General features: G+C 40.1%; 1 pseudogene; it reads right to left on the bottom strand.

Annotated features, from left to right (window-relative positions):
• Window positions 1–308: 308 nt before the first annotated feature.
• LOC149211981 (cellulose synthase-like protein H1) lies at window positions 309–8,946 on the bottom strand (annotated as a pseudogene).
• Window positions 8,947–9,368: the final 422 nt, after the last annotated feature.

Here is a 9,368-nt window from a genome sequence, read left to right on the forward strand (position 1 = left end):
AATTATCCAGTTGCTAAAGATGCTTCAATTTGGCCAATAACCAAGTATATGTAATCGATTTCTTGGTGACTATTTCTAACAGATTTTGTTTAATGCTTAATTTTCCCAGTAACCTTCATAAACTTTTGTCCATCCTTCAGGTTTATAGCGCTTTCAAATAACCAGAATACATGTGAAATAATGTTAATTCTGTCTCCAAGTACTACCGCACAAAGTCAGAGCCAATTCACCTGATTTCATAACTACGCTCCAAGGAATGCCACGCTTCCCTTTTCTCACTAATCCCTTGACAAATGACCACAGATTTATCACCACCCATACACTGCAAAAGTACTCTGCAAATAGCTCGTCTCTATATATATGATATCTGCCTGACACAAAAATTACAGATCCAGAAACAATGGCTGCCAAGTTTATAAATAACACTGTGGGTGGTATAATGAATAATGAAGATGAATCAAATGTGAAGTCACTCTCACAAGAATCATCCTCGTCTCCGGAATATGTAATATAAAGAATTCATGAACCTCAGGATCAAGTAAATTGACAAAATGATGAAATCATATATTGCATACATGCTTAGTTAGTTGAATTCACTGATCTTACCCCGGGCAAGAATGATTTGCCACTTAACAGACATAAAGCTGGCAATATTGCATAAAAGAGCGTTGCCACTGAGAGGAATCTCCACAGAGTTAAATAAGCATAAACCATCCTCTGGCATACCATGATGTTTCTGTCAATACCCAGAAGGGGCATAATTTGCTTTAGAATATTTCGAGCAGCCCAGTAGCCCATCTCCTCATTTGCACAAGACTGTCTGGACCATTAGCTGGTGTAGTTCCCAGGAAGGCTGGCTGCTCAGGTATGCAGAATACAGAATGCCAACCCAGACAATGGACTTTGAACCCAGTCATGACATCGTCAACCGTAGATCCGTACATCCATCCCACCTGCAAAGGAAAGTACAGAGATCTGATTTTTTTGGTGCAATTTTGTATTCACAAATGGTATGCAGTTAAAGAAGAAAATATGAAACCTAAGAAAGAAGAGAGTTTATAGTCATAGAAGCTATTGAAAAATCCCATGTCTGACTGTTCTTTTATTAACAGAAAAATGGTATGCTGTCAGAGAAGAAAATATGAAACCTCAGAAAGAGATCCCATATCTGACTGTTCTTTTATTAACAGAAATACACAATGCACAAACAATACTTTCTACATGGAAAGAGGAAAAGGCTAAACAATCAAATATACTCACCACATAAACCAATTCACTAGAAAATTAATAACAGACAATGCACACACAACACCTACTACATGGAAAGTGGGAAGGGTAAACTCACCATATAACGAATACATGGAAAGAGGGAAGGGTAAACAATCAAACATACTCACCATATAACCAATTCACCATTATGTAGACATTAATATGGCTATGTAGAGGAACACATCTGATACTTTCCACATAAAAGGAGGCCAGGCTACACAATCAAGCATACTCACTACATAAACAATTCACCTTTTATGTAGACAGCATGTGGAAAGTATAGACAATAAAGCATACTCACCACATAACCAATTCACATTTTATGTAGACATCAATATGTCATTTTACATAGAGGGACACATGCAATACATTTCATATGGAAGGAGGGAAAGGCTAAACTGTGAGGCATACTCACCACATAACCAATTCACCATTATGTGAACATCATTTTATCATTTTACAAAGAAAGACACATGCAATTCCTTTCATGCAGGAAAGAAAGACTAAACAATCAAGCATACTCACTACAAAACTAATTCATCATTATATTAGTATACATCAAACCCTTGTAATTGTCATCTACATTCAAGAGCCAGCGCTGATGCTGGGATTGAGACTAGTGACGCCGGACAGAATAGAAATTATTTTGCAGGCTAGTTTCTACCAACAATTTACACGAAAGAAACAAGAGAACCCCCAAAATATAGAGAAAATGTCTCTAATATCAATGAGAATTATCAATTATCCCTGCCTCGTTCAAACCCTAGCCCACACGCTCGGTTGTATAGCTAAAACTCGTCCAATAGGGAATTTTAGCAAAATTTGCAAAATCCCAATAATGACGCCAAAAATTAAATACACGCCCAAAGAAATAGTCTGCCAAAAATATGGTCCAAATCGGGTCAAAATCACTTCCCAAACGATAAACGAAAAATTACCATAAAAGGAAAAGAAAAACTAAAATTAAGGATTCAGAAAGGAAACCGGTAGTATTTGAGGTCGAAAATTACACTCACCAAGCATAGCTTGGTGGCCACTACATGTGCACCACAAAGAGATTTTCGGATTGGGGTCATATGTGCAATTCCGATACTTGTAGCCAAAGTTATGGCCAAAATACCGAAGCACACTCAAACTTCCCCCAATTAGGGAAAAATCAACGTTTTCTTCCATCTTTGTGATGATCTTCCAGCTCAAGGTATCTCAGCACCATCAACGTGCTATCTGATAGCTCATCATCCTCTGGCTCAGATCCTCCTGCATCAGTCGCCCCGGGTTGGAAAGAACTCGTCCTCGAGTTCACAGTAGTGTCATTAGGATCCCCAAAACAATACTTAGGTGCTTCACATTAAATACATCAGAAGTCCTGAAATGACTAGGGAGGTGCATCCTGTAGGCGTTATCATTGATCTTCTACAGTATCTCATAGGGTCCAATCTTTTGCTCCTTAAGCTAACATCAAAAAGTACTTGACGACGATGATTGTCTGCTTAAGCCTTGTACTTGGCATTTCTCTCGTGAATGGTCAGTTTCACCTACTCATGTATGGTCCTAAGATGTTCATCCATCTCATCTGCCTTAGGGTTTAGACGACCTACTTGTGGAATAAGAGCTAAGTCCAATACCCCGGATGGATTCTGACCATAAAAAATCTCAAATGGGCTCAGTCCTCTCGTTCTGTTCTTTGACCAGTTATATGCGAACTCTGCCTGAGGTAATGCCAAATCCCACTGCTTGGGCTTAGTTCTTGCCAAACACCTAAAAAGGTTGCCCAAACTCCGGTTCACCATCTCGGTTTGACCATCCGTCTGGGGGTGGTAGACACTACTGAAATTCAAATGTGTCTCCAGCTTCTCCCATAAACTCCTCCAGAAATGACTAATAAACTTGGTGTCACCATCTGAACTGACTGATCGAGGAACACCATGTAATCGTACAATTTCCTTAAAGAAAAGTTGAGCGATCCGGGCAGCATCCATTGTCTTCTTGCAAGCTACAAAATGGGCCATCTTGGAAAAGCTGTCAACCACAACCAAAATGGAATCCAAGGCCCGTTGTGTACAGGGCAAACCCAGCACGAAGTCCATACTGACATCAAACCAAGGGCCTTCAGGAATAAGTAAACCAGTGTACAGGCCCGCATTAGTGAGAACCCCCTTGGACCGCTGACAAACATAACAACGCTCCAGGGCCACATCACTAGTCAACTTGGGCCAATAATAATCAGAAGATATTAAGGCTAAAGTCTTATCTCACCCAAAGTGACCCTCGCTATGAAGTTCACTAATAATTTGTTGCCTGAGTGAGCAATCCAGAATGCACAACTGTAATCCTCGAAACACATAACCATTATGCACAACAAAATCATGTCATTTACCATATGTTACCTCCTGAAATATCCTCCCGAAGGAAGGATCCGCTGCATACATATCAGCGAATGTCTCAAACCCTACAATTTTGGTGCTCATGGTGGTCAGGAGTAACGTGCGATGGCTCAAGGCATCTGCGACTCGGTTCAGGCTCTCAGCTTGGTGTCTCAGTGTAAATGTGAACTCCTATAAGTACGCCACCCACTTGGCATGCTGCCTACTTAGCTTGTGTTGGCCATTGGTGTACTTCAAGGCCTCATGATCTGTGATAAGAATGAACTCCCTCTATACGAGATAGTGATGCCAATGCTTCAGGAACTAAACTATGGCATAGGAATCTAGATCATAGGTGGAGTAATTATTCTTTGATCCAGATATCTTTTCACTGAAAAAATCTATGGGATGCCCTTCCTGACTCAGAACACCACCGATACCAATTGCAAATGCATCACAATTTACCTCAAACACCTTCTCAAAATCTGGAACTACCAAAACTGGTGCCTCTATCATCTTCTGCTTGACAGTTGAAAAGTGGCATCTGCCTCCTCAGACCACTGGAAATCATGACCCTTGAGGCACTCTGTGATAGGAGAAATCAGTGTGCTGAAATTTCTGATGAACCTGTGGTAGAAGGATGCCAATCCATGGAAACTTCTAACATCATGCAAGGTCTTCGGCTTGGGCCATTCCAAGACCGCATCTATATTTGACTGATCTGCCTAAACACCATCAAGTAGACACCAAGGAAAGTGACAAAAGTAGTGAATAAGGAACACTTATTATGATTGACAAACAGGCGCACCATCCTCAGCATATCAAAAACTCCACGGAGGTGGTCAAAGTCGTCGAGGTAGACAACCACGAATTTCCCCATGAAAGACTATAGAACCTGATGCATAAACCTAATAAAAGTAGTTGGCGCATTGGACAGTCCAAAAGGCATGACCATCCACTCGTACAACCCATGCTGTGTCTTGAACGCTATCTTCCACTCATCTCTAGGCCTGATTCTGATTTGTGGTATCTACTCTTAAGGTCAATTTTTGAGAAGACCTTAGAACCGGACAGCTGGTCTAACATATCATCCAGGCGGGGAATTGGAAATCTGTACTTCACTGTAATTCTGTTGATGGCTCTACTGTCTACACACATACACTAGGAGCCATCCTTCTTTGGCACTAACAGGACAGGGACTGCACATGGGCTCATACTCCCACGGATGTAGCCTCTCTGCAACAACTCTTCCACCTCTCGCTGCAACTCTTCAGATTCCTTAGGATTGAGGCGGTATGCCGGTCGATTAGGCAGACTTGACCCTGGGATAAGGTCTATCTGATGTTGAATATCTCTCATAGGTGGTAACCCAGGAGGGAGATCCTCTAGCATCAGGTTCGAAAACTCTGCTAGCAGCTGCTACACCTATGCTGGTAAATTTGTAGTCACGTCCGTTGAACTATTCCCACAAGGCAATAATGAATAGACCATGTCTCCATGCTCCATCTCAACTAAGAACCTAGATATAGAAAGCAGGTTATTATTATTGGCCACCAGGGTAGGAGTGGTTCCTTCCCGTCGAGGTGCCAACATTATCTTCTTCCCTTTGATGCTAAGGGAATAAGTATTCTTCCGTCCATAATGCACAACACTGTGATCATACTGCCAAGGCCTGCCTAACAATATATGATAGGCATCCATAGACACTACATCGCACCAAGAATTATCAAAATATTTTCTATCGACCGCAAAAAGACACTAAGCATCGCCTATCTACTTTTACCTCACTGCCCTTATTTAGCCATGACAACTTATACGACTTAGGATGGTGATCTTTCTTCAACTGTAGTTTCTGGACAACCTCTTCAGACACCACGTTCTCACAACTGCCACTGTCAATGATCATCTTGGAGACTTTATCTGCAACTGTGCAGGTTGTGTGAAAATTATTGGTCCTCAACCAATCATCCCCTGAATTATCCTTGGGAGTCAGTAGACTCCTGCGAATGACCAAAGTCTCATGTTCATTTCCATACAGTACATCATCCTCGTCATCATCATAATCAAACACACGCTCTCCAATCTCCTTAATTTAATCTACCATTTCATCCCCAATGAGGAGATTTTTGCCCTTCTGACTAGCAGGCTTCCTGCAATTAGTCGCTATATGTCCTTGTTCACCACATCTAAAACATTTAATACTAGGGTTAGAATTACCCTACAGTGGCTGCTAGGTAGGGCGGGCTTCTTGAGGGTGAACTGGTCAACTTCTCTGATCGCTTCTGATCACTGGCCTCCTATTTTCTGTTTCTCCACAACAAGTGCACACTGATATGCTTTAGAAACGGTCCACAACGAGTGAAGGCAAAGGGCATCCTGTAGGGGTTGACGTAAACCCCCCAAATACTGCGTCACCATCTGCTCTTTCGTCTCAGACAAATCGTTCCGCGCTATCAATTGATAGAACTCCTCCGCGTAATCATCAATTGATCTCGGACCCTGCCTCAACGAATGAAGTCGTTGCAACAAGAATTGGTTGTAGCTGAGAGGAAGGAAGTGACCCTTCAGCTTCTTCTTCATCTTCTCCCAATCAGTAATCTTGGCCTTGCCCTGCCTTTCTCATGAATGTCTCAACCGCTCCCACCACGCAGATGCTCTGCATCTGAGTTTGATGGCGACCAGTTTCACTTTTACACGATTTGGGACTTCTTTATAATAAAAAATACGATCAACCTCATTCAACCAATCAATAAATCCATCAGCCTATAACATACCAGAAAACTCGGGCAGATCCACTCTAAAACCGAGGTCTCCATGATGATCCTCCCGACCACGATGCTCCTGGAATAGGGCATGATTGTGATACACGTTCACGAAACTAGAGTCAGAATCAGAATCATGATCCTCCATCTCACGATTTCCGAATTCTCGTGCCGCCAGACGCTGGGTTAACTCTGCAACTTGTCTCTACAAATCCTCAATCATCACATCCCGAATGCTACGATCACAGTGCGGGACTTCCTCATTCAGAACCTGCCCACGACGACCACGACCACGACCACGACCACCAGCCATTGAAAATGATGAACTCACACCCCAGGAAGATGTTGAAGCTCTGATACCAACTGACGTCGGACAGAAGAGAGATTATTCTGCTGGCTAGTTTCTACCAACAATTTACAGGAAAGAAACAAGAGAATGCCCGAAATACAAAGAAAATGTCTCTAATATCAGTAAGAATTATCAATTATCCCCACCTCGTTGAAATCCTAACCCACAAGCCGGGCTATATAGCTAAAATTCGTCCAATAGGGAATTTTACCAAAATTGGCAAAATCCCAATAATCATGAAAAAAATTAAATACATGCCAAAAAAAATAGTCTACCAAAAATTTGGCCCAAATCGGGTCAAAATTACTTCCTAAACGATAAATGAAAAATTACCATAAAGAGAAAAGAAAAACTAAAATTAAGGATTCAGAAAGGAAAGTGGCGGAATTTGAGGTCGAAAAAGATGCTCACCGAGCATAGCTGGGTGGCCACAACGTGCGCGCCAAAAAGAGCTTTCTGGATTGGGGTCATATGCGCGATTTTGATACTTGTAGCCAAAGTTATGACCAAAATACCGAAGCACACTCAAACTTCCCCAATTAGGGAAAAATCAATGTTTCCTTCCATCTTTGCACTGATCTGCCAGCTCAAGGTGTCTCAGTGCCATCAACGTGCTATCTGACAGCTCATCATCCTCTGGCTCGGATCCTCCTGCATCAACTAGGGTGATCTTAAAACTCTTATATGTAGTGAATTGTGATCTTAAAACTCTTATATGTAGTGAATTTGGATGGTAGATTAAGTACATGGAATATAAGATGCAAAGTTATAACAGTGAGAGTTGTTTTACAACTTGGGGTAGCCACATTTCTATGTGAGTTTTGCATCTTTGTATTCTTAACAATTAAATCAAGCAAGTTATACAGCCTACCTCTTTGCCCGAGGCAGTGTTGGTTTCATAGTAGGAGCTAGAAACATTCAGGGCCTTATCTATTACCAAGGAAGGAAAAGAACAGATGTTGTTTTGGGTGTCTCTCGTAACTATCTGAGTAGATGCTGCAAGGGCAGAAGATGGTGCAAAGATACTTGAAAGAGCCTCCAAAGACCAGCTGCCCAAAAGCCAAATGAATAAATATTATCAGCCGGCAACGTTGTATTGTAATCAATACAAGGGATAAACTTTCATTTCAATTTCAAGACTGATTGTAGCAGAAAGAGGTCCATTAAAGACTTCGTTCTTCTGAAATTAGTACACAAAATGCCTCGGTTAGATAGTAATTGAAACTGAAGACTCACTGATGCAACTGACATAGGCTAACCAGTCTAGGAATCTTTACCTTTTGCATGGTTATGAATTTTTCTTATATCTTTGTTCTTATACTGGTCTGCAGCTGGTGGTACTCCATATAACACTTTTCTTCGATCCTGTTCCACAGTAGACTGCACCTTGGAGTCTATTCATCCCTCTGGCTAGTGTCTTTGTATAGAATACCCATCTTTAGTATACCATCTTGATCAGAGATAAAATCTTATGATAGTAGGATTGCTAGCAGCCTCGGTTCATTTAAGTTCAGATTCATCACATGTGGAGAGAGGAGAGAGGCAAAACCTGTTAGACACAAATATTTTTGCAAGACAGTTTTTTCAAGAAAAGTTTGAGATAATATAAGATAGTTTTTATATATATATAAAATTATAGTTTGTTTATGTATATATATAAATATATATATGAATTAATCAGGCATATTATTTATGCCCACCTTACATAGTATCATTCAATGGCCTATAAACAGAAACATAAAACTATGGATGAACTAATACTTACACTCACAAATAGTTTCATCTGGTTTCCAAAGGGATCATCCTTGAGGCTTCTGTAGAATAACTGTGGAAACTGAACAAAGCCGTAGTCTCTTTCAGACTTACAATCAAGAAAAATACACAGCGCGTGTTGAATGGCCTTGGAGTTGTTCACAAACATATCGTAGTCAAGATTGAGTATGAAATGTGACTTTGTCATCACTCCGGACACTCTTGCCTGAGAGAAATATCAATGCCATTATAGGTATAGATTCATATCAAAATATATTGAATCCAATAATATTGCACTAGATTTGTATTTATTTTTTTCCTTATTTATTTTAAAGAAAATAATAAGGTGATCGTTGAGTGGTTATCACAAATTTGTTAGAAATAAAATTACCATAGCATTCATTGCACCAGCTTTGTAATGGTGATTAACTCGGGGTCTTTTTCTCCCGAGAAATATACATGTTGGGAATAATGTTTAATTAGTTATTTAAATTGCTGATAAATTAGTATAAATTGTTAGGGTGGACAGTGCTGGAAATTCGTTGTAGTGTCACGAGATTTATATAAGAGTTGATTGATAAACATTTTAGTAATAATTTTACTATATAAAAATGTAGTTAATGGTTCAATTTAAATATGATATTTGTAGCATTTTTTAGCTCACACAGTAACTATGTTTTATTTGTTTTATTTATTTTTATATGTATTTTTTTCATAGTATTGTTGGCTTATCAGTTGGCATAAGTCATTTCATATTCTACAAGTGGTATCGGAGCAGGTAAAATTGTTTTGGGTTAAAGTTGTATTGTTGAAATTTCACCAAAGTTAATCATGTCGAGGGTTAAAGTTGTATTTTTGCAATTTCACCAAAGT

The sequence above is a fragment of the Pinus tabuliformis genome, chromosome 1_1 (assembly GCF_031772625.1).
Source record: "Pinus tabuliformis cultivar Carrire ecotype Pingquan chromosome 1_1, CPIR1, whole genome shotgun sequence".
NCBI lineage: Eukaryota > Viridiplantae > Streptophyta > Pinopsida > Pinales > Pinaceae > Pinus > Pinus tabuliformis.